At 43.3% G+C, this 25,263-nt stretch overlaps 1 long non-coding RNA gene across 1 annotated transcript in view; it reads right to left on the reverse strand.

Moving 5' to 3' along the window:
• The window catches only part of LOC138959462 (uncharacterized), a 381,943-nt gene that overhangs the window by 19,385 nt on the left and 337,295 nt on the right, over nt 1-25,263 (reverse strand). The gene's annotated exons all lie outside the window — the stretch shown is intronic.

Here is a 25,263-nt window from a genome sequence, read left to right on the forward strand (position 1 = left end):
GAGATGTCCCAGTGTCGGAGAAGACTACCATCGCAGCATTAACATTTGGAAAAGTGGAACGCTCGAAAACTATTTCTAAGACCTTCCTCGTGTGTGTTATCTATTCAACTCATTTCAACTGTGTAGCTACAGCTACAGCGCATGAAAATTCAAATGCAAGTTTCACTCCAGGGTGAAAGGTAGGACAAAAATATGACTGGCGTCGAAACCTTAGTGGTAAGGCGTCCGCCCCGTGAGGTCGTGGTTTCGAACCCCGGCCGGGTCATACCTAAGACTTTAAAATTGGCAATCTAGTGGCTGCTCCGCCTGGCGTCTGGCATTATGGGGTTAGTGCTAGGACTGGTTGGTCCGGTGTCAGAATAATGTGACTGGGTGAGACATGAAGCCTGTGCTGCGACTTCTGTCTTGTGTGTGGCGCACGTTATATGTCAAAGCAGCACCGCCCTGATATGGCCCTTCGTGGGCGTTAAAGGTCCTTGTCTACATTTTTATACCGAAATCGCCATTTGACCATTAAAATGCAGAGTCTATTATTATCTACAAATTGAAATATCAACAATACACCCCCTTTCGATCAGGAAAGACAAGCCAGTGTAGCCGTTTGAAAATTCATTGTAGTATTCCAGCGTAGGATATCCTTATTATTTTGGAAAATGCCAATCGCCAAACTCCTCAAATCCCGTGCGTTTAAAAAAAAAGCGTGGACAGCGCTCCAGTGTCAAACTGTTGCTGCACTTGTTGGGGCGTTGCTATAAGCATAGTGACATGAATTTGATTGGTCGGTATTTTTAGGCAAAGCACATGTTCTCAGAAAACAAAATATTGGAAGCGTGAGTTACGCTACCCAAAAATAAAAAAATGTTTTTACATATAATTTTTTTTCTATAACTTCATTCATCATCCGACATAACTTTTTAGCGAAATCTAACCATAAGATTATTGAAAAAAAGCAAAAATGTAGACGACCACCTTTGAGCAAACAAACAAACTGGTGCCAAAAAGGCGTCCCACAGAGAATAAGTCTGGAATCCCACTATAAAGAGTTTTTTGCTAGGTTATAATAATATCTAGGAGAGGTCGCAATAACTTTCGTGAAAACTTAAATGTGACCCAACAGTTTGGGTAAAAGCTCCGTGAGCTATTCCCCAATGTAGACATTTCCTTACAAGGATTTGTATGCTCTTGTGTTAATTTTTCCTTCGGGTGTGTGTACATATAGTATGTTCACAAGCATTACAGTTGAGACAAAAGATGTTTCTTCGAGAGACGGGCGATGTTTCATGAGAACATGCATTCTGATAATCAAAGGTCCACGCTATCGCTCATGTCTCTGACAGGATGAATAATCACTATGCAAAAAAGAAAAGAAGCGGTGCTAAAAGCCGATATCTATCAAAAGAAGAATACAGAGTTGTCTCCCATAGGTTTTTCGCTAATGTTTCTGATAAGACGAACGAGATTGTATAATGGCCGACTTCGACAGTGATCTCCGTTCTGTTCTTCAGTTATGATAAAGACATCGGTCTAAGTCGAAATTGTGAGACTGCTGTGGAAAGGAGACAGTGATATTGTTGCATCACTCCCAACTGGTTACGAAAAAAGTATCGTCCGCTCTGAAGCCATTTTGTTATGATCACGTGACAAAGTTGATTATCACGTGACACTTTTGCCATATTTAGAGTTGTTTGCACAGTAAATACATCCGCGAAAGATAGCTCGCTTAAAACTGTTACGTAGCAATTCCTTTGTAATTTAAAAAGTTACACAACACCATGAAAAATCATTATCGACGATCGCGAATCTGCTTATATCAATAACACATTACGAAAAGCTCTAAAATTATATGTATATAAAAAAAAAATCGATTTCCCCTCCAGAGAAGAAAAACGAAGGGATAAATGAGAGCCGAAGGGAAGTAACTCATTTTGACCTGAGTTCAGGATGGAGAGCATGCAACATAATTAATTTCACACTAAAATTGGATCATGCATCCTTCGAACAAATGCAACTGGATGATTTTCCCTCAACAGCAAATACACAAAGACAAAATAAGTTAATACTTCTGCTCTTCTATATTTCATTTGCCAAAGCAATTGTTGAGAATACCATAACAAAAAAATTCACGAGAATGAAAAAGCCTCGCAGTCATTTGTGACACAGACGTAAAAGCGGTGGCAAGCGAGTTCTATATCCAAGGGAAGCAACTTGGGTAGGAAGTACCCGCGACGGTGACGAGAGCAGTTGCTTCCCATTTACTGCGAAGCAACCCCTTATCTCATCGGCTCATTATCAGAAGAAGGGTGGGTTGAATAGCAGCACGAAATTTATCTTTAATTTTGCATACAATTTTTCTTAAATTCGATTCAGCCCTTTTCTGTCGATAACCGGTAATTTTGATTTGAAAGGCCAGATGTAATATACTATGTGTGCAGTGCCGTAGCAACTTTCTTGTGTTCTTACTTTGCTTCAGTTTTCTGTATCTGTCAGTCTTTTCTTTACCATAATGCATTTTTGTTGTCAATATGTTCATGTTGAAGGCTTTTGACTTTTTGACTCACATGCGAAGCAAAAGTGAGTCTATGTATTCACCCGAGTCGTCCGTCCGTCCGTCCGGACGTCCGGAAAACTTTAACGTTGGATATTTCTTGGACACTATTCAGTCTATCAGTACCAAATTTGGCAAGATGGTGTATGATGACAAGGCCCCAAAAAACATACATAGCATCTTGACCTTGCTTCAAGGTCAAGGTCGCAGGGGCCATAAATGTTGCCTAAAAAACAGCTATTTTTCACATTTTCTCTGAAGTTTTTGATATTCAATACCTCACCTATATATGATATATAGGGCAAAGTAAGCCCCATCTTTTGATACCAGTTTGGTTTACCTTGCTTCAAGGTCAAGGTCACAGGAGCTCTTCAAAGTTGGATTGTATACATATTTTGAAGTGACCTTGACCCTGAACTATGGAAGATAACTGTTTCAAACTTAAAAATTATGTGGGGCACATGTTATGCTTTCATCATGAGACACATTTGGTCACATATGATCAAGGTCAAGGTCACTTTGACCCTTATGAAATGTGACCAAAATAAGGTAGTGAACCACTAAAAGTGACCATATCTCATGGTAGAAAGAGCCAATAAGCACCATTGTACTTCCTATGTCTTGAATTAACAGCTTTGTGTTGCATGACCTTGGATGACCTTGACCTTGGGTCAAGGTCACATGTATTTTGGTAGGAAAAATGTGTAAAGCATGTGAGTCGTATGGGCTTTGCCCTTCTTGTTTCCAAATGATTATCTCGAATTTAAAAGATTATCATTGATGACACATCTTTTGTAGCAACTCTGTCTGTGACTCTCTTTCGATCTCTGTCTGTCTCACTCTCTTTCTCTCTCTTTACTGACAAGCAACTTTGCACTAAACATCCTGCTCCAGTCTGTCCTGCAAAATAAATCAGTTATTAATTTTTTTTTTTTTGGGGGGGGGGGGGGGGGGGGGCAATGTCCGTTGGATGGGCAGCAAGTCAGTCGAGCAGAAAACACACAAGATTCGATCGTCCCGTAAAGTCCCGCAGGTGCACAGAAGTTCACGTGGATGGAAGTTTACGCGTATCCAACTCGTGTACATATGATAATCGTTAAACTTTTGGCTGATATAGTGTTGTGTTTTGTTTTTTTATAGTTCCAGGGGAAATATTATGCAACAGTTTTTGAGACGATTTCACATATCCGCCAAGTACCCAAGCCTGCGTGATAGTCACTGGCATCCCCACTCCAACTACAGATTCGGACTTGAAATCTCAGTCTTACTTCAACCGAGTCAGTTATTTCGACCACGGAGCTTAGTCTTTGTTTCGACCACAGAGCTGCAAAGACAGGTTGTTTTAACCATAGAGCTGAGCCTGTGTTTTGACCACATAGCTAATTCTGTGTTTTGACCACATAGCTACTACGTTTTTGTTTTGACCATGCCGGAGCTAAGTATATTTTCACTGTGGCGGGTTAACAATGCTGAGACCCTACGTCGATCAGAACTCGTGGCGAAACTTCCACCTCAGTCGTTTCCTAGTGGTCAGCATGTCTCTAACGTACGTCCCACACAGAACAGTCTTACTGGTAAGTATCTCAGTGTCCGGCCGCTCGTCCCTGTACAGAAATACCATGAAGCGGAGAGGCTCCTCGCCGTCCCCTCTCAGGTAGTGACCCTGGATGGACACTCGCTTCTCGCTGCTCTCCGGCAACAGAGCCTCCTTGGAGACCCGGACGACCCTCATGTCCATTCTATCGCTAGACGCCGCGAGATCGTCTTTGTGAGTCTTGCTGGTACGAGGTTTATTGATGCTGCTGCTGATTGTATGAGGATGTTCATGACTTGGCTTGTTGTGTCCCGAGTTAAGGTCGATGTTTAGCCGTTCAGTGGTGTGGCACAGACGTTTTTCTTCTTCTTTATGATTCTGTGTTTCTTCGGACCAGTCTAGAAGATGTTGTAAAAGCGAAATTGTGCTGTACTGTCTGGCGTTGTGAGTTTTGTTGTGACCAAGGCAGTCCTGGGTGAAGTGGAGTGGAGCTACAAGAACAGACGCACTAGAAGCACCCGGGTAGCTTATCTCATTTGCAGCATCAGAGGCGACTTCAGTCACTGAGACGACTGGACTACTGCAACCATTTACCAAGCTGTCCTTTGGACATGGGCATAATTTTAGAAATGCACACGAAGAGCTCAATTCCTTTGTTGTCACTCGTTCCATGGATGACGTCTGCGATTCCACGGGGGTCAGTCGCTGCGTTGACATTGAGACAGATTCCCCAGCTGTTATTCGTTTAAAAGAGGACGAGCTTTTCTTTCTAGTGAACTGATCTCCATCTGATGATCCTGGTTTGTTTGTGACAACTTCGTCCATAGCTGATGAGTGCGGTTCTCTTCTTGTGCCTCGTTTCACAGATTGTGACTGCGACTCCGAGTCCATGCTTGTGGCTCGCTTCGTAGAAGATGAACCCGATTCCTTGCCAGACACTCGTTTGGAAGATGATGACTGCAAATCACTGCCAGTGATTTGGTCTGCATGTGACGATCCTGGTTTGTTGTTGGCAAGTAGTTTCGTAGCCAATGGCGAGATCGATTCCTTGGTTGTCACTCGGTTCAAAGCAGATGACTTTAATCCTTTGCCGGTGACTCGTTTTGTAGACTGCGATGACTTCTTGTTGCCCTCTGCTTTGGCACTCGACAACTGTACATCATCCTCAACAGCTCCAATTTCGGAAGATGATGCTTGTGTCTCTTTAATGCCACCAGCTCCCGAGTGGGTCAAGACTCTCTCGCCTATTTTCTCGGCTTTTGGCCGACTTTCACCATCACGGGTACTGTCACTGTCCAGTTTTCTGGCTCTGATCTCAGTGACGATGAGGCGTGGTGGCACGTGCAGCTCGTCTACGCTCAGCTGTAAGAGTAGCGTCTCTTTGGCAGCGGTCATCACTTCATCACACGGGTCTTCTGTTGGAAAGGTTGGGGTGAGGTGGAGCAAGATCTGAAACAGCATAAGGTGCTGGTGTTATAGTGGACACCCCCCCCCCCCCCCTTAGAAGACCTCGCCCCCACCTCGTTTTAAAGCCTCCCTCCCTTTCAGACTAGTTTTTCAGATTTTCTGTTCATAAAGTCAGTAAATTTGCCCCATTTAAAGTCCCCATTCCCTTTACGACCCGATTTCTTCAGATTATTGGAGATCTTAAGAGGGAGGGCTCCACTGTACTTGTACAATACAACATATATGCGACATTTTCAATATGAAGAGAGAGAGAGAGAGAGAGAGAGAGAGAGAGAGAGAGAGAGAGAGAGACGGAGGGAGAGAGAGAGAGAGAGAGAGAGAGAGAGAGAGAGAGAGAGAGAGAGAGAGAGAGAGAGAGAGAGAGAGAACAATTCCTTTATCCATCCATCGATGACAACCCTACCATGAAGAATCACCTCTTTGTGAAGAGAGCAGAGGTCCACAAGCCATCCCTGTGGAGCTTGCGTGTAAGTGTGAAGTTTTTCAACCTTCTTCTCCAAGGCATCGTGTGTCTTGTGAAGATACTGTTTGGATTGCGAGACCTGTTCCCGCGCTTGCCGTACGAGGCTCTGCAAGCCTTCCAGTCGAGCTTCGCCGGGCTCTCCAAGTTCGAGTCTTTGGTGAATGTATGCCTTGATCTGCTCGTCTAAGTGATCGTCAGGCTCGGTTGATCTGTTGTGACATTGAAGTGGGTGATTTTGTAAAGTCGGGTTGTGGGAGTGGTGTGAAGTGTATATTCTCTCTCTCACTCTCTCTCTCTCTCTCTCTCTTTCTCTCTCTCTCTCTCTCTCTCTCTCTCTCTCTCTCTCTCTCTCTCTCTCTCTCTCTCTCTCTCTCTCTCTCTCTCTTGTAATATTCAGCCTCTTGTGATCTTCAGCAAATCGAAATTAGCGGCATCTGAATGAGCGAGCAGAGGTCTTGTTACCAAAACTGCTCTTCAAAAAGCAGTGAAAACTTTAAAGTAATTAAGTAGTTGAAAAGAGTAGCACGGTGTGTGTGTGTGTGTGTGTGTGCGTGTGTGTGTGTGTGTGTGTTTGTGTGTGTGTGTGTGTGTGTAAGTGTGTGTGTACGTGTGTGTGTGTGTGTACGCGTGTGTGTGTGTGTGTGTGTGTGTGTGTGTGTGTGTGTGTGTGTGTGTGTGTGTGTTGATTGGACAGTGTATGTGAATCTAATCATTATTCTGATCCGATTTGATAGCTAGCCTACAATTATCTGACCACCAAAACCTGTTGACAAACCTTCTTGAAACTAGCCAAATTTGAACAAACATACACCAAAATTGTCTATCTAAAATCACATAACAGTATGAACTCCCAGGCAATATCCATTGATACCTGTGAATCTCGGACAATCCTAGTTTGGAAATGCACTTTTCAACAACCACTGTCACGTCCTCCGTCGTGCTGTTGGAAGGCCACAGAACAGACGTCTTATCTTCCCACTCGGAATTCACTGCCTTGGGTTTATTCTGTTCTTTTCTCTTTGGCATCGTCGTTTCATTCAGTACAGGGTGTGTAGAAGATTCTGTATAGTGTCTCCTGGTAGCTTTGCGGGCCTCACGCGGCCACGTTTCCCAGTAGTCCCTGAATTAATCAGTGTCAACGACAAACTGCTAAAACAAGATGCGTGATGCCGGAAGCAAGAACGACATGTACGTGTTGTCTTTGGGGTTCTTTTCAATTCCTTTCTTTTTCTGTTCGTGACGAAATTGAAAGTGACGCACCAATGATGTTCGTCATAATTTGAGATAACATTTACAGATTTGCTTATTTGAAAAAAAAGGTCGTCATTTTGCTTCGCCTAAGCTTATTGTTACATTTTAGTCAACTTATGTCAATGACTCGAGTCCGGTCCGGCGTTCGACATATTTAGGATTTTTGTGTGTGAAGGGGGGTGTGGTATGAAGCGAATCGTTGTTTTAAAACAGGTAGGGAAGGGCTCCTAATATGGACCGGCTCCTAATATGGACCACCTCCTGTTCTGACAAACTAACGGCGCTAGAGTGCTCAAAACAATTTCATTGGCTGTATTCACCCTCTCTTATAATTAATAACTTTCACATGTCAAAACAGTTGCAGAAACACAAACCTCAAAACCGTTTGGCTTTTTCTCTTTTTTTCACATTTGGCTGGGTTCGTTCTAAATTTGCCGCCTAAAACGGACTCATTTCTGTCCACAGCCGAAACTTTTATCACACAAAAATTGCTACATATGACAGCTAAAACCGTATTTGTTACATTTTAGCAGTGTTGAACCCGAATTTCTACTGCAAACAAAAAATAATAGCAAAATCTCAAAGTATGTGTGAGTTCCCTAATATAGACCACCTTCAATAAATCGAAGAAAATAAAAACTAAATGCTATTTTCATTAATTCATTCAGAAGCTTGCTGGAAATAACCTATAACTAGCCTTCGAGATTTAAAAAATATATTACAAATAGTCTTCTTTTCGTGGAAGTTGATAATTTCACTTATTTTTACTCTGTTTTTGATAAGCTTCTTTAGTTTCCTGGTGTGCTTCAAATAATGCTCTCATCAACCCGAAACAGATAAATCTAAAGCATATTTTGATTAGTCTGACTTGCACACTAAGTGGTATCATGTTATTTTGAAATATAGGGGGCTTTTTACAGTGATTCGAGAAGGCCGCTTCAGTGGTCCATATTAGGCTCCCAGGCTCCTAATATAGACCCTTTTTTCTGTATTTAATTTTTGCTGAATATCTATCAAAGTTATTTCACTCTAATTAGGCCTAACGGTTAACCTAAGAAAGAAGGACTACCAAACACAAAATGAAAACAAGCTAGTTATCAGCATGAAACAAAAAGTGGTCCACATTAGGAGCCCTTCCCCTACAGACGAAAGAAAAGAAAACGAAAGAAAACGGCGTTCCTATTGAGCGAGAGTAAGAGTAAGAAAAAGAAGGAAAGAGCGACTTTTTGTCCCACATTTTGACATAATTAGCAAAATCATACGGCCAGGAAAACTGAAACAGGAGCCTATAATATGCTGTTATTTCTGCATACCAATGTTGATACTTTTCATTGTAAGTCATTATTTGTTTTCCTCTTCCCATCCCAACTCCTTTATCCTCTCTTTTTCTTCTCTTTTAAAAATCTGTCTTTTTATGTTTTTGTAGAAGAGAGTATAGGCCTACGTGTTGCTTGCCCGTAGTCGTCAAATGACTGCGTCATCAAGAACAAGGACAGTCTCATCACCCTTTGTAATTTGATAATCAGACATGTTGACCAAGATTTATGGACTGATCGGAGACAAAGTCGCTGTGTAAAATTGAAACTTAAACTACACGACGAAAAATGGACGGTAGCGTTTTACGACAGCAATTCAACATCTGTGCGTGTCTGATGCTCCAGCCCCGAACACGCCCTTCCCCAACCTGTGCCTGCCCTTGTGCCTTCAGCGGCAAATCCCTGTTCAGGGTGACTACCTCAAGCATATTTGCACCAGCCATTTCTGTATTTTTATTCATTTCCCTCCCTATTTTTGTTTACTTTTCTTCATTTTTTTCCACTGTTTTTTCTTTCTTTTAGCATTTCTTCTCAATTCCTCTTCAATTCCCCCCCTTGATTTAATTTCCTTTTCCTTTCTTTCTTTCTTTCTTTCTTTTTTCTGTGTTACACTTCATTCCCGCAAGTGTCGTAGATAATCAGTGTGGGGTGGTGGCAGACATCTTTTGTCGGTCATGCTTATTGTCGTCGTCTCTGATTGATCTTTTTCGTTCTTATTTCGGGTTACGTGAGGCTGAACCTTCTGATTTGACGAACCCAACGTTTGAGAACAGTCAGTTTTTAAAGTTTTACCTTCCAACAGAAACTAACAATTAATCATACAAGCAAAAGAATCCGAATTAGATACACTTTTTTTGTTTGTTTGTTTGCTTAACGCCCAGCCGACCACGAAGGGCCATATCAGGGCGGTGCTGCTTTGACATATAACGTGCGCCACACACAAGACAGAAGTCGCAGCACAGGCTTCGTGTCTCACCCAGTCACATTATTCTGACACCGGACCAACCAGTCCTAGCACTAACCCCATAATGCCAGACGCCAGGCGGAGCAGCCACTAGATTGCCAATTTTAAAATCTTAGGTATGACCCGGCTGGGGTTCGAACCCACGATCTCCCGATCACGGGGCGGACGCCTTACCACTAGGCCAACCGTGCCGGAATTAGATACACTGCTAACATTCCAAAATCAAGACTATAGAAATGTATATAGTTAATATATGAAACGTGTAATCATGTTTCGTTTTTTTTCCCTTAGTCAAGTATTCAATATTTCATAAAGGAACCATTCTTATTCTTTTTCGAACTTCCAACAGTATCATCCAGAGTAATCATTTCAGACAGTGATTTCCTCGAGAAAGCAGCAGAAGGCCGGACTATCATTAAATGAAACTTAACCATGGGTGCAGAGTTGTCGGCAGTGATGTCCTTAAAAACCGCTACACCGTTTTTCTCCGATGCATGTTTTCGACCCCATAAACATCCCTTTGGAATAATTACAGTAAATTGCTTTTGTCTTTGATCAATTACAAACTCATTCTGTTGCCCCCCCCCCCCCCCCCCCGAAACAGGTTTAAAGGAAGGTTAAATCGTTCTTCGTAGATTTTGATTGTGTTTATTTGGTGTTGTTTTTGGTGTGTGTTTTTAAAGATTTTCCCCAAAGGTACAGAATTTTAAGGTGATGATGTCATCCGTCTTACATGATACATTTTAAACCGCGATAAACCAAGCGGTATTGTTGTTGTTTTTGTTCCTGGTCCTTCGGTGCCCCTACATATTGTGCTTTGCTCAATTAAAAAAATTGAAAAAAAGGAGAAGAAAGAAAAAATGACAGACAGACAGACAGACAGACAGACAGAAAATGAACACAAACAAGGACGGTTATTGACAGAGTTGATTTTAATTCGTCAAATCAAAATGACACTCCTTAGCCACAGGACAGACTAATTAATCCGTGATTTTGACAGCGAACCGCTAACTTCACGTCTTCTGTCAAGTCAGTTTCAAGACCGAATATGACAGAGGGTTTCAAAATTCCCAGCGCTGTTTCTAAACGCCAAGAGAGCGTACGAAGATTTGATTCAATTGCACAAAACAAGACTCGAACATTGACATTTTAACTTGCTTACTGTCGCAACATGCACGCGCTCCCTTCAGCTGTTTTAAACTGGGACACAAGGCATGTTTTAAAGATACTTTCTTTTCTGTGTAAACCATCTTGTAAATCATCAAAATCTTAATTCTGCCTGATGTTTTACATGCTATTAGAACATGTTCCCACTTGAACACATACCAATAAATCTATGTCTTGGTCATTGCCTGTGTAGAGTGGAGTTTTGTTGTTGAATTAATTTCGTAACGGACCCCTTTGTCAACCTATGAAATTAATTCAACAGAACCTGAAATTCTCAGTCTGCACAGGAATCAGCCAGAGTTTTATTTTACAGGCATGGGAATTGTCCGCCGTTTCCGCCGAATTTTATTTTCCGCGCAAAAAGCAAAAGTGTCCGCCGAAAAAATAAAGGGGGGATGCACACAAAAAAAGCACCGGTTACTTTTGCCTTTGCGCAAAAGCCCGCGAAAACTTTTCGTACTTTGTTCACGCACTACTACCGCCCGCCTCAGTTACTTGAACTTTTATGTTTGAAAGTAAACCAGATTGCACAGATTGTGTTACAAGTTACATTTTCCTGTTTGTCTCAACAGATCAATTTTTTAACAAATTTAAACCATATAATACATGTATATATTTTTTTCCTTCAAAAAAGCAAAAATTGGAACTAAAAACTCAGATTCTACAAACAGAATTTAATGGCAAACTTGGAGCTCAGATTACACCAGATTGCACCATCTGGGTTCTTTGGAGAATTTTTTTTCCGGGGGGGGGGGGGGGGGGGGGGCATGCCCCCGGACCCCCCTAGTCGACTTCAGTTATACATTTTCAGCCTTTTTTACAATTTTCAATTCCCATGCCTGTTTTAAATGTGGGTATTTATCAAAGTAGAACGATGCTCTTATCCCATGTACATGTAAAAGCTTCGACAGGTCTGTGGTGGTTTACATGATCGTTTACACGAGAAGGAGGGTGTCTTCTTCTTCTGCGTTCGTGGGCTGAAACTCCCACGTACACTCGTGTTTTTTGCACGAGTGGAATTTTACGTGTATGACCGTTGTTTACCCGCCGTTTTCGGAGGAAGCATGCTGGGTATTTTCGTGTTTCTATAACCCACCGAACTCTGACATGGATTACAGGATCTTTTTCGTGCGCACTTGGTCTTGTGCTTGCGTGTACACACGGGGGTGTTCGGACACCGAGGAGAGTCTGCACACAAAGTTGACTCTGAGAAATAAATCTCTCGCCAAACGTGGGGACGAACTCACGCTGACAGCGGCCAACTGGATACAAATCCAGCGCGCTACTGACTGAGCTACATCCCCGCCCACGGAGGGTGTCTTTAAACAGAGATTCTTTACCCTGCCCTTTGCTGCAACGGAGATTTAAAGTCGAGAGTGTGTTGTACAAAGAGCACCGATCTGTCTCACTGATGCCCTGTTAGCGTGTGGATGGTCATTTTCTCTTCTTGGTTTTGTTCTGATTTTTTTTATTTAAAAAAAAAATTTAAGTGCAAAGAAGGGTTATCGCTCCTTTTGGGGTATAATTAAGACACCGTGTGTGGTTTATCGTGTGTATGTTGGGGGTAGTCGGGGGAGGGGTGTGTGTGTGCGTGTGTGTGTGTGTGTGTGTGTGTGTGCGGCCAAAGACAAAAATCCTGAAGACACTTCTACTTTTTGTTTGTTTTCTTGGTTGTTTGTTAGTTTGTTTCTTTTTGAGAGTGGTTTTGTTTTGTCTTGTTTCGTCTTTGTTTTTCTTCATATCTCTTATTTGTTATGGTTTTTATTCATTTTGAAACAAACAAGAATGAGAGAGAAAAGAAATAAAGACAGAAAGAAAGAGAAAAATAAAGAAGAAACAAGTCGCGTAAGGCGAAAATACAATATTTAGTCAAGTAGCTGTCGAACTCACAGAATGAAACTGAACGCAGCAAGACCGTATACTCGTAGCATCGTCACTCCACCGCCCGTGGCAAAGGCAGTGCCCGTGGAATTGACAAGAAGAGCGGGGTATTCGTTGCGCTAAGAAGGATAGCACGCTTTTCTGTACCTCTCTTCGTTTTAACTTTCTGAGCGTGTTTTTAATCCAAACATATCATATCTATATATTTTTGGAATCAGGAACCGACAAGGAATACGATGAAAGTGTTTTTAAATTGATTTCGAAAAAAAAAATTTGATAATAATTTTTATATATTTAATTTTCAGAGCTTGTTTTTAATCCAAATATAACATATTGATATGTTTTTGGAATCAGCAAATGATGGAGAATAAGATAAACGTAAATTTGGATCGTTTTATAAATTTTTAATTTTTTTTACAATTTTCAGATTTTTAATGACCAAAGTCATTAATTAATTTTTAAGCCACCAAGCTGAAATGCAATACCGAACCCCGGGCTTCGTCGAAGAGTACTTGACCAAAATTTCAACCAATTTGGTTGAAAAATGAGGGCGTGACAGTGCCGCCTCAACTTTCACGAAAAGCCGGATATGACGTCATCAAAGACATTTATCAAAAAAATGAAACTTGACTAAATATAAAAAAAGAAACAAAAAGAGAGAAAGAAAGAGTAATCCTTTTGGTATCATCATTATATTTAGTCAAGTTTTGACTAAATATTTTAACATCGAGGGGGAATCGAAACGAGGGTCGTGGTGTATGTGCGTGCGTGTGTGCGTGTGTGCGTGCGTGTGTGTGTGTGTGTAGAGCGATTCAGACTAAACTACTGGACCGATCTTTATGAAATTTGACATGAGAGTTCCTGGGTATGAAATCCCCGAACGTTTTTTTCATTTTTTTGATAAATGTCTTTGATGACGTCATATCCGGCTTTTCGTGAAAGTTGAGGCGGCACTGTCACGCCCTCATTTTTCAACCAAATTGGTTCAAATTTTGGTCAAGTAATCTTCGACGAAGCCCGGGGTTCGGTATTGCATTTCAGCTTGGTGGCTTAAAAATTAATTAATGACTTTGGTCATTAAAAATCGGAAAATTGTAAAAAAAAAAAAAAATTTATAAAACGATCCAAATTTACGTTTATCTTATTCTCCATCATTTGCTGATTCCAAAAACATATAAATATGTTATATTCGGATTAAAAACAAGCTCTGAAAATTAAATATATAAAAATTATTATCAAAATTTTTTTTTCGAAATCAATTTAAAAACACTTTCATCTTATTCCTTGTCGGTTTCTGATTCCAAAAATATATAGATATGATATGTTTGGATTAAAAACACGCTCAGAAAGTTAAAACGAAGAGAGGTACAGAAAAGCGTGCTATGCAGCATAGCGTAACCACTACCCCGCTCTTCTTGTCAATTTCACTGCCTATGCCGTGAGCGGTGGACCACGAGTATACGGTCTTGCTGCGTTGCATTGCGTTCAGTTTCATTCTGTGAGTTCGACAGCTACTTGACTAAATATTGTATTTTCGCCTTACGCGACTTGTTACTTCCTCTCCCATTGTCAACCTGCGACAGTCCAAGTTTCCCGCGGTTTGCAGCATTCCCCCAAGCGTGGCGTCTCGGTTCTGTTGCAATTGTTGTCTGGCGTTCCGTTGTTTCGGGAGACAATGGTCTCTCGCTCATCCACACATGACACTCTATCAATACAGCTTGGAGGGGTTTAAAATGTTGGCGTCGCTCTGCGGGGAGAGGGATGCTAACTCTGTGTTATTATCTTAATTGCCTGATCATTATGTCAGCCTGTCATTAGGTTCTGTGGTTATATGTTATGGAGAATATACGCTTGTTAATTGTCGGAGGGAAATGATGCAGTTGTGTTATACTGTTTTGAGGAGTTTGGGACCTTTCACTCACCAGCATCGAATAAACAAACAAACAAACAAACAAACAAACACTGGCATGAAGGTGTTAACACACACACAAACATGAATAGGAAACTTGAAATTTGTTCTTTCTTTCTTTATTTGGTGTTTAACGTCGTTTTCAACCATTCAAGGTTATATCGCGACGGAGGAAACTTGAAATACGTAGATGGCATGCATGTAAGCTTACGTATCCGGGCCGCAGTGTTTTGTAAGACGGTGAAGCCTGATATTGCACGAAGCTTATGCACTGAATTTTTGGTTAAAAAACCCGTCCTTCACTTTAAAGTGGGCCGCGTCCGGTAAAGCACAAGTATGTATCTTTCCGAATGACCTTTGCCAACGGTAGATGATGGAGAAGGGATTAAAGCACCGATGAAGCACGTTTGGGAAGGCTCTTGCACGTGATAGAAGTAGCATGAAGACCGGTAAAGGTTGTCCTTAAAGGCTGACATAGTCCTATTTAATTAGTTTCATTACTTCCAGGGCTTTTCCCATCGTTGCGGGGATGTATAAATTAAGCTTCATGCAAAGTTTTAGGTTTGAAGTCCTTACCAATTACGAAAAATAATTAATTCTTTATTGCATTGTTTAGCAACAGTTCTCCAGGACTTGGGCTATTTTTAGACCGTTGACGTCACTTCGTGACGTTTCGTAAACCAAAGATGGCGTTTGAGACTGTTCTGTTTACATTCGACACTGCAATACTGAAATATTTTTTTCTGTGTTCGAAAGCTACAGCCAATCGTTATTATATCTCCTTAGGTACAGTTTTATAACATTATTGGCACATGTAAACTAGATGAATTAATTAATGAACGCTACGAATATGGCAGCCTTTAAATTGAGCCCCAAGTTGACTTCGGTATGACTTTTTACCGAACATTTAGTGCAAAAGCTTTGTGCAGCGAGCTTCACGAAGAAATCTTCGCAAAGTCGACTTAGCCCAATTAATATGAGGCTTGAAGCACATGTATTTTCTAGGTGACCTTTAAAAGGATAGTAATTGACGAATCGTTGAAACCTACTGTGTGAAAGCACAAGCGCAAGTAGGGGAAGGGCTCCTAATATGGACCGGCTCCTTATATGGACCACCACCAACTAACAGCGCTAGAGCGCTCAAAAAAGTTTTATTCGCTGTATTCACCCTCATTGGATAACTTGCACATGTCAAAACAGTTGCAGAAACACAAATCTCAAAACCGTTAGGCTTTTTCTCTTTTTTCACTTTTGGCAGCGTTCACTCTAAATTTGCCGCCTAAAACGGACTCCTTTCTGTCTACAGCCAAAGCTTTTATCAAACAGAAATGGCTATATATGACAGCTAAAACCGTATTTGTTACATTTTAGCAGTGTTGACCCCGAGTTTCTACTGCAAACAAAAAATAATAGCAAAATCTCAAAGTATGTGCGAGTCCTCTAATATGGACCACCTTCAACAAATCGAAGAAAATAAAGGCTAAAGGCTATTTTCATTAATTCATTAAGAAGCTTGCTGGTAATAACCTATAACTAGCCCTCGAGATTTAAAAAAAATGCAACGAAAAGTCTTCTTTTCGTGGAAGTTGATAATTTCACTTATTTTCACTCTGTTTTTGATAAGCTTCTTTAGTTTCCTGGTGTGCTTCAAATAATGCTCTCATCAACCCGAAACAGATAAATCTAGAGCATATTTTAATTAGGCTGACTTGTACACTAAGTTGTATCATGTTATTTTGAAATATAGGGGGCTTTTTACAGTGATTCGTGAAGGCCGCTTCACTGGTCCATATTAGGCGCCCAGGCTCCTAATATGGACCCTTTGTGATTTTTTTCTGTATTTAATTTTTGCTGAATGTGTATCAAAGCTATTTTACTCTAATTAGGCCTAACGGTTAACCTAAGAAAGAAGGACTACCAAGCACAAAATGAAACTTCTTTGCACGAAAACAAGCTAGTTATCAGCAATAAACAAAAAGTGGTCCATATTAGGGGCCCTTCCCCTACATTTCAGGGAAGCCCTTTGTAATAAATTTTTTTATGAAGAAAAGTGAGGGTAGAAAGAAGTATCGGTAAAGCAAATATCCATTTCCAGATGATCTGTGTTAAGAGTGTGTCCAGATGGGTCGGCTTTGACGACCAAATAAAGCCCGACCGCAAAATGATGGTGGGATAGATGGAAATGCAGAAAAGCGGATAAACAATGAAAATGAATTAAAACAGTAATTTCCAGGAGGTGTGATAATTAAAGGTACCCAGATTGGATCTCGCCCCTTCCCTCCGAACACCTACTCCCACTCCAACCCGCCCCTCTCCTTCCTACAGACCCCCCTTCCCTTTCATCCCATCTTCTACCACCTATAGCCATTGTCAAAAGATCTTCCACGCAAGCAAGCTCGGGAGTGGGGGCAGACAGCGCGTGGGACAGGCAATTTGTTATGGAAAGCCGTTTGGCTCATAACCATTACACGCGTAATAAAAAATAAATACACGCGTAATAAATGATTAATACGCGTGTAATAAATGATTAATGCGCGTGTAATAATCATTTTTTTACGCGTGTAAGAAATGATTAAATACGCGTGTAATAACTATTTCATGCGCGTGTAAGAAATGATTAAATACGCGTGTAATAAATATTTCATGCACGTGTAAGAAATGATTAAATACACATGCAGGAAATAGTTTATACGCGTGTAAGAAATGATTAAATGCACGTGGAATAAAAATGTCATACACGTGTACGAAATGATTAAATACACGCGTAATAAATATTTCATGCGCGTGTAAGAAATATTTAATACACGCGTAATAAATATTTTATGCGCGTGTAAGAAATAATTAATACACGCGTAATAATCATTTCATGCGCGTGTAAAAAATATTTAATACACGCGTAATAAATATTTCATGCGCGTGTAAGAAATAATTAATACACGCGTAATAATCATTTCTTACACGCGTATGAAATAGTTATTACACGTGTATTTAATCATTATGCTATTCCATAGCATAAGAAAAAAGATAAATTACACGCGCATTAATCATTTATTACACGCGTATTAATCATTTATTACGCGTGTATTTATTTTTTATTACGCGTGTAATGGTTATGAGCCAAACGGCTTTCCATAATTTGTATCAGGCTGCACGAGTATTTACATGAAACCGTCGAGGGCCCATTGTTGGAGAGGAGATGAGTGAACACAGGTAATGAGGTCGCTGGCACAGGATACCCGGCATGGGGCCCTGTCAAGGATGAGCAGGTGGAATAGGGTGGGGCAGACGCTGGGGTGGCCCCTTGCTGGGTCCGGGTGTCTGAGAGTAAATTGAAAGCCTGTTGGAAGTCTCACCTGTGTAAATCAGTGCTTTATGGGCTTACCTCCCCCTAATCGTTGTGTCATTGTGGTTTGCACTTCTGTCAGTTCAGGTCTGTTTATATACAGTCTTGTAGGAGACATGAGATTTTCACGTACATTTGAGATTTTACGTCAGTTTCAAAGTCCCAGCTGAAATCTTATGGCGTTTTGTTAGTCAAAATCAGCACGGAAAAGGTATTAACAACAGATTTCACACTGTTTGTAGTTTCAGTAAAAACGGACGTTTCAGCATTCCTCAGTAGGCAAACAGTGAACATGGGATTCAGGTATTGAGCGTAAATCTCGAGTCTTTCAAAAGAATGCAAGTATTTTTAATTCGCATTAATGTTTCAAGCTTGCTTTAAAATGTCTGGTATCGCTAACGATATATTATTTTGTCGAGGAAAATTTGTGTTGTTTATTTGTTAGGAAAAGGGGAAGGAGGAAAGATTTAATGATAGTAATAATAATAATAATAATAAGGGTATTTATAGGGCGCAAATCCTAAAATAGTCCTAATTTCCTTTTTTTGCAGCAAGTGTGACATGGGCAAGTCAGCCGTTCAGTTCCTTGCACAGCAACCATGATACGATTGTGATTGTGCCGCGTTTTCATACGAAACAACGACCACACTAGTCATCAGTTTGTCTTCTGTCTGGTACTGGTGGACATTAGTGGTGTGTTTTTCTGGGTGCATCATGCTGGCAATACATCCGCTGTTAAGAGTCAGTTTAGTGATGGGTCGCGCTGTAAAGTCGTTATAAATACCTCGTGCAGGCGGTCAGTGTTCATTGCTGTGTCTGGCCACTACCGTCGTCTTCTGGCACATGTCCCAACGGGGTCTTTTGCCCACCAGGGACCCCACTCTAGTTCAGCTCTGGTTATTGGCTCGTGGGTGACCACGTGACACTCATAAAAAGGGGATGATTCTGAGCGGGTACTTTTTGATCTTCTTCTTCTTTTCGATCGCCGATCACACTTGGAGTCCAGATCTTGAGATATAATTAGTGGTCCTCTGCAGCGCAGCCACTGGCCCGTACAGCTTGTTGTGCAGGGACTCCGGCAATGGCCAGATTTCCTCTCTCAGCACCTGGTGGTTCCTACAGTCTCGCAGGATGTGGGCCGTGTCCTGCTCTGCTTCTCCACAAGAACACATGGGGGAGGGCACAACATGCAGCTTCCCGTGGAGATGCTGGTTAAGTCTGTTGTGTCCCGTTCTCAGGCGGAAGATGACCACCTGCTGTGGTCTGGATAGCAGGTGGTAGCTGTCCTGTGGCTGGGGCGTCCTGTGCAGAGACTTAATGATGGTCTTCATCTCTGTCAGGCTCACAGGGTTGTTCTCTTGCTCATCTTCTGCACCCAGCTTTGCCATCCTGTCCGCCTCTTCGTTTCCTTGTACACCACAGTGGGAGGGGATCCATTGCAGTACTGTCCTCAGGCTCTTGATGTTGTGTAGAGCGTGTTCCAGCTGAGGCAGTTTGCTACTGGTCATTGCTTGTAGTACTGACAGAGCGTCAGTCAGGAAGACCACCTGGTTGTCATGGTTGACTCTGTCGTTGATGGTGTATGCTGCATGGATCAGTGCTTGTACCTCAGCTCTGTAGTTTGTACAGTGGAGGCCTGTTGGTATAGCCTCTGCTTGCCTCTCTCCACTGGGGTACTGGACATACACCCCCGCTCCTCCATTTTTGACGGCCTCTGTGGCTGACCCATCAGTATACACCCGTATCCATGCTTCTTGGGGGTACCTTTCTTCAAGCATGGCAAGAGTCAGGGCTTTTTTCGTCGCATTGCTCTGCTCGTCCTTTGTTGTGAGGTAGGGGACACTGGTCTGTATGTCCAGGTTTCCTTGTCTGTCTTCCCAGGGTGGGGCGTCAAGGGAGAAAGATGGTGGCTCCACTAGCTCTGGCATCTCTGTCTGATGTTTCTTCTGCAAAGCCCTTGCCTCCAGAGCGAAGCTTGATCTTTTCAGCCTGCCTAAGGACATCTTCTTGAGTCTGTCACTCATTGGATGGTCATGAGTGCACTGGTACTTGGTGGCTTGTACCATTGTTTTGCAGTCTCGCCTTTTGCTCAGTGGAGGAATGCCAGTCACCTGTTCCATCTTCTGTATGGGTGTTGATTTCATTGCGCCCGTGATGATTCTCAGCGCTTGGTTCTGTACTTTGTCTAGGGCCTGCTGGTGTGTCTTGGCTGCTGTTGCCCAAGAGCTTGATCCGTACTCGAGGTGCGGTCGTACAGTCCCCTGGTAGACTGTTTTCAGGATCTTCTCGTTTGCACCCCAGTGTGATCCTGCCAGCTTCCGCATGATGTTTAGCTTTCTCCTGGCCTTTCCCTCTGCATTCATGATGTGTTGTTTCCAGGTCATGCGCTTGTCATAGGTGACCCCCAGGTATGTTTGCTGGTCTTCAAATTTCAGGGGTGTGTCCCCCAAGGTCAGTTTGCCAGGTGTCGCTTTGGCAGAGAGTGTGAAGAGAGTGGCAGTGGTCTTCTCCCTGTTGATGGTCACACACCAGTCTTCCGCCCACGCTGCAACCTTTTCTAGGGCAAGTTGCATCCTGTAGGTTGCTGTGGTTGCATACTCTTCCGAGCACCAGAGAACAAGGTCATCAGCATACAGTGCCGCTTGGACTCCTTTGGGCAACTCTGGTACCAGGTCGTTAATGAAGAGTATGAATAGCGTGGGGGAGAGTACTCCTCCCTGTGGAACTCCTTGGCGTAGTAGCACCTTTCGGCCACAGTGACCGTCCACCAGCACTCTGGCCTTTCGGTTGTGCAGGTACGACTTGGTCCACTCGTACATGTTGCCTTTGACGCCGGAACGTAGGAGCTTCACAAGGAGTCCATCTTTCCAGACCTTGTCGAAGGCCTTCTGCAGGTCAATGAAGGTGGCCAGGGTGACTTTCTGGGCCTGGTAGGCATCCTCTATGACCTGGCTAAGGTGTGTTGTCTGGTCCTCCGTACTTCTGTGCTGTCGGAAGCCGGCTTGTTCTGGGACGATGATGCTTTCCGATTCCAGGTACAGCTGCAGGCGCTGGTTGACAATGCGCTCCATGGTTTTGCATACGCAGCTTGTCAGGCTGATGGGTCGGTAGCTCAGGGTTTTGGTCTTGTTTTTCCCTTTCTTTAAAACTGGGATCATCCTGGCTTCCTTCCAGCACTGAGGTACCTGTCCCTGTCTCCAGCTGAGGTTGAAGATGCCCAGTAGTTTCTGGAGGGCCGAGTTGCCTATGTGTTGCAACATCTCATTCGTAATGTTGTCTGGACCTGGAGACTTCTTCTTTTTGAGCTTCTTGATGGCATTCTTCAGCTCGGCCATGGTGATGTCTTGTTGCATGGCATCCTGTACGTTTCTTTCTGTTCTTTCTCTAATTTCTGTTCTGACTTCCTTTTGTAGAGGCAGGGGTATGGTGGTGTCGCTTTCTCCCCGATATGCTTGGGCGAAAGCATTGGCAGCGGCTTTTCCAGTGAGTGTTCTTCCTTCCTCCTCCAGGGTGATCTTCTGTCCCTTGTTGCCCTCTTCATTCAGTGCTCTTGTAAGTTTCCAGAGCTTTGTTGTGTCTTTTTCCATATTCAGCCCTGCTGTCTTTTCTCTCCAGCCTCTTCTCTTGCACTCTAGCTTTGTCTTCAGATGTTTTGCTTTGCTTTCTTGGAGTTTGATGTTGTTCTCCTGGCTAGGGTTCGTCTCTGCCTCTTCTCTCATTCTTGTGAGTGCATCGTGCGTCTTCTGCAGCTCATCGGACCAGTATGGGATGTAGTCCTTCCTCACTCCACGTGGGATGCTGTCCTTGGCTGCCTGGATTATGCTAGCATTGAACTCCTTTATCACGTTGTTGATGTTTCTCCCCTCTGTTTCTATGGCTCTGGTCAGCTCATTTGTTCGTATGTTGAACAGTCCCCACTTTGCCTTTTTGTAGTTCCATCTCGGGTGTTGTGGATGCTCAGATGCTGAGTCTCTACTGATGGTAAGGAGAACTGGGCGATGGTCGCTTCCACCCAGCTGTTCATCCACTTTTCTTGAGATGGTTTTGTGGATGTCATCCGTGCACAATGCCAGGTCTGGTGTTGTTGTTGAGTGCCAGCGGCGCGAGTAGAAGGTAGACGGATCTGTGGGGTCGTTGACAAGGATCAGGTGGTTGTCGTCCTGCCAAGATTCAATGTCTTCTCCTCGCCTGTCTAGTGTTTTATATCCCCAACTCTGGGACTGGCTGTTAAAGTCTCCAGCGATGAGGAAGCCGCTGTCAGGGACCTGGATTGTGTCAAGCGACAGCATCTTGTCGTTGGGGCAGTAGTAGTTGACGATGTTCATCTTGCTGTCATTGGTCGTTATCTTGACTTCTATGTACTCTGCTTCTTCCATGTATCTGTTGGTTTCACTGGCATTTATGTTGTTCCTGACCAGAGTCATCACTCCTCCTTTCTTCCTCCCTTGTCTGTCACTCCTGAACACCTGGTACCCTCGGATCTTAAAGGGCTTCCCTTCTTGCAGGTGTGTTTCCTGAATGCAGCAGATGTTGATGCTGTTTTCATAGAGGAAGTGCTCTAATTCTTCCTTCTTATTGGATACCCCCTCTGCATTCCAATGCATGATGTTAATAGTGGGGTTGTCCTTGGCTCTGCTGTTTTTCCGGCCAGTCGCTTTCCTTTCTCGTCCCCTGGCTCCACAAGACGAGATGAAGGGACCTCCAGTAGCTGAGGGTGGACTCCTTTGAGGCGCGGAGCCCGGCGCTGCACCTGCCTGGTGGATCCTCACAGGGCGAGCACCATTACTGTCAATTCTGTCTCCAAGTGTCATAATGGCAGTTGATGCGTAGTGTTGTGGTTTGTTGGAGTGCGCCGTGCGGCCCAACACATACGTCTTCAGCACTCGAGGTTTCTGTCAGGGTTACCTCACCCTTAGCTCATGGCCCAAGGACCTGCCCTGTGAGCACAAGGTTGGTCCATATTAGTCTGGCCTCTACCTTTCGACCTGTCCAGCTTGGGAAGCCCTTCCAGGAGTTTACACTCCCGCTGGCATAGCTCTTAGGGTCACCGAGACACGCAAACCACCACACCACGTTAAGGAATGGACCATGTGGTGGGTACTTTTTGATGAGGGGAGATAATTTGTTCCACATGACACTGTCCAAGGGAAGTAATCGTGACCACATGACGCCGCTACTGAGACGATAGTCTCATAGTTTGAGAGGTGCGCGGCGCACAGCTTTGTTGTGCTCGGTCTCTGGAGGCTGAGTGTCAGTGTCGGAACGGTTCAACCTCAGTGACAAAGAGGAGGAGTTGCTTCTGACGGGAGGCGAGCTCAGCGTCATCCCAGAGTCGTAAAAACTGTTTCCGTGGCCAAGAGTCTGACACGCGAATTGTTTTGCCGCCCAACCTGCGCCGAGCCGAAACACCTCACATACTGCGAAGAACACAAGGACCGTGATAACTCTGGAGGGCGTCCTGGAGCGTGAACGCAGCATGCTGCAAGACTGTGACAAGCTCGTGAACGACAACCTTCAATCACGCACGGAAAAGGAGCTAACCGCAGTTAAAAGATGGAACCGTGACGTGATGCAACAGCAGGGGAGGCAACCGAGCCATAAATCACGCCAGTTTGGGAAGGTTTATTTTGTGCGTGGTGTCGTTAATAGGTTAGGATTTGTGTTTGCGTTGCGCGCGTTGGGATAAATCTTGCACTTTCAGTGGTTTCTGTTTATTTAGTTCGGCCCTTGGGTAATAAAACCATCGCGTATTCTGCTGATCGATAGATTTGTCCTGTCACTTTCATCCCACATGCATGGCACGACCAGCAGTGCGTAGCGTTTAAAGTGCTAAGCCCGTGTCACCTTTGAAATGTAGGCTATCTCATGAAGACTTCATGAAGAATAAGGATTGGTTATGCGGTACATCCACTGAGTGATATGTATAGATATGTTTAGATACAGATACAGATAGGTGAATCAGATGTTGATTATTGTATTTTTTGCAATAATTGCAAATCATTTAAGACAATACGGATCGCAGACTACAGATAAGCTTTGTGGATCCACGTGTGCTTTGTAGATATATACTTTGCTAAGATATAGTGTATTCTGTCTAGCCGGCTTGATTTTCTAGTCTTCAAAAAACAACAACGGTAGTAATAAATGATCCGGTTTACAGCTTAAAGGTAGACAGTGCATGTCCGGCACAAATGGTTGAAAACCGAACAGTTTTACTGAGCTGCAAATAGTGAAAGCGAGTTAAACATATTGTTTAACTTGTGGCCACATGCTCTGCTCAGTTGACGCAATATATTTTTTTTACTACATTCGTTCCTCCTTCTCCATTTTTTTTACCCCTTGGTACAAACTGACTGCTGAAGCTGGAGATTGGATCCTATTGTCTAAAATTGGACTGTCCTAGGCTACCTGTCTGTGGCAATAGTACGAGAGAGAGAGAGAGAGAGAGCGAGAGAGAGAGAGAGCGAGAGAGAGAGAGCGAGAGAGAGAGAGAGAGAGTGGGGGGGGGGGGGGCACACACTGAGACAGACTGAACATGAGACAGAAAGAAACAGAGAGAGGGAGACAGAGGCCCCAGAAACATCACCGGTAACAGTAAACTGAATAGCCATCAGCAGCCTTTCACACGAGCCCTCATACATTGTCAAAACAAATTAGCACGAGCAGCGCGTGGAGTGTAAAGTGGCGAATTGAGATCAAGTTGGACAGTGATTGACAGACGAATTAACACGCCGTGGAACCAGCATCAAGGGAGTAAAGCCCAAAGAAAACAGACAGCGTTGCTTTTTCCCCCTCCATATATGGCCCATTTCACCCGACTCAGGGTCAGTGATGTTTTGTCGTGGACGCCTCTCCATCTGCCCACCAGCTGATTTGTCACGATCCTCCAAGCAAGTTTTCTGTTGAAAGTGCACAACCATGTTACTCTCCGTCTATGGTTGGTATAGGTAGGCAGACGGACAGACAGACACACTGACGGACGGACGGACGGACGGACGGACGGACGGACGGACGGACGGACACCCACCCCCCCACCCACACACACCATAAAGAGACGCCTGTGTTATGTTTGATTTAAAAATATATTTCAATCACACATATTGACCGAATTAATAAAGTGGAGAAACATACAGAAAATGCCCACTCGCCTGTTCAAACTTTGAAAGGAAAGAAAGACAAGAAAACAATTGTATAGCCTCTATAATTGTTGACGACATTTTACACTTGTTTGCTTTTTGCCACACACGCCGGCGGTGCGGGTATCATCACCCACACAACGAAATTGCCGGCACACGAATAATTGCAATTGTTTCGACCCAGTGAGCGCTTTCAAGGTCCGTTGTACCTAACAGCGTTGCCCCCTCCAATTACAAAAGAAAGGGAGAAAAAAATCAAATGCCCTTGGTATCGAAATTCAACACTC

This window comes from Littorina saxatilis, linkage group LG2, assembly GCF_037325665.1.
Source record: "Littorina saxatilis isolate snail1 linkage group LG2, US_GU_Lsax_2.0, whole genome shotgun sequence".
Taxonomy (NCBI): domain Eukaryota; kingdom Metazoa; phylum Mollusca; class Gastropoda; order Littorinimorpha; family Littorinidae; genus Littorina; species Littorina saxatilis.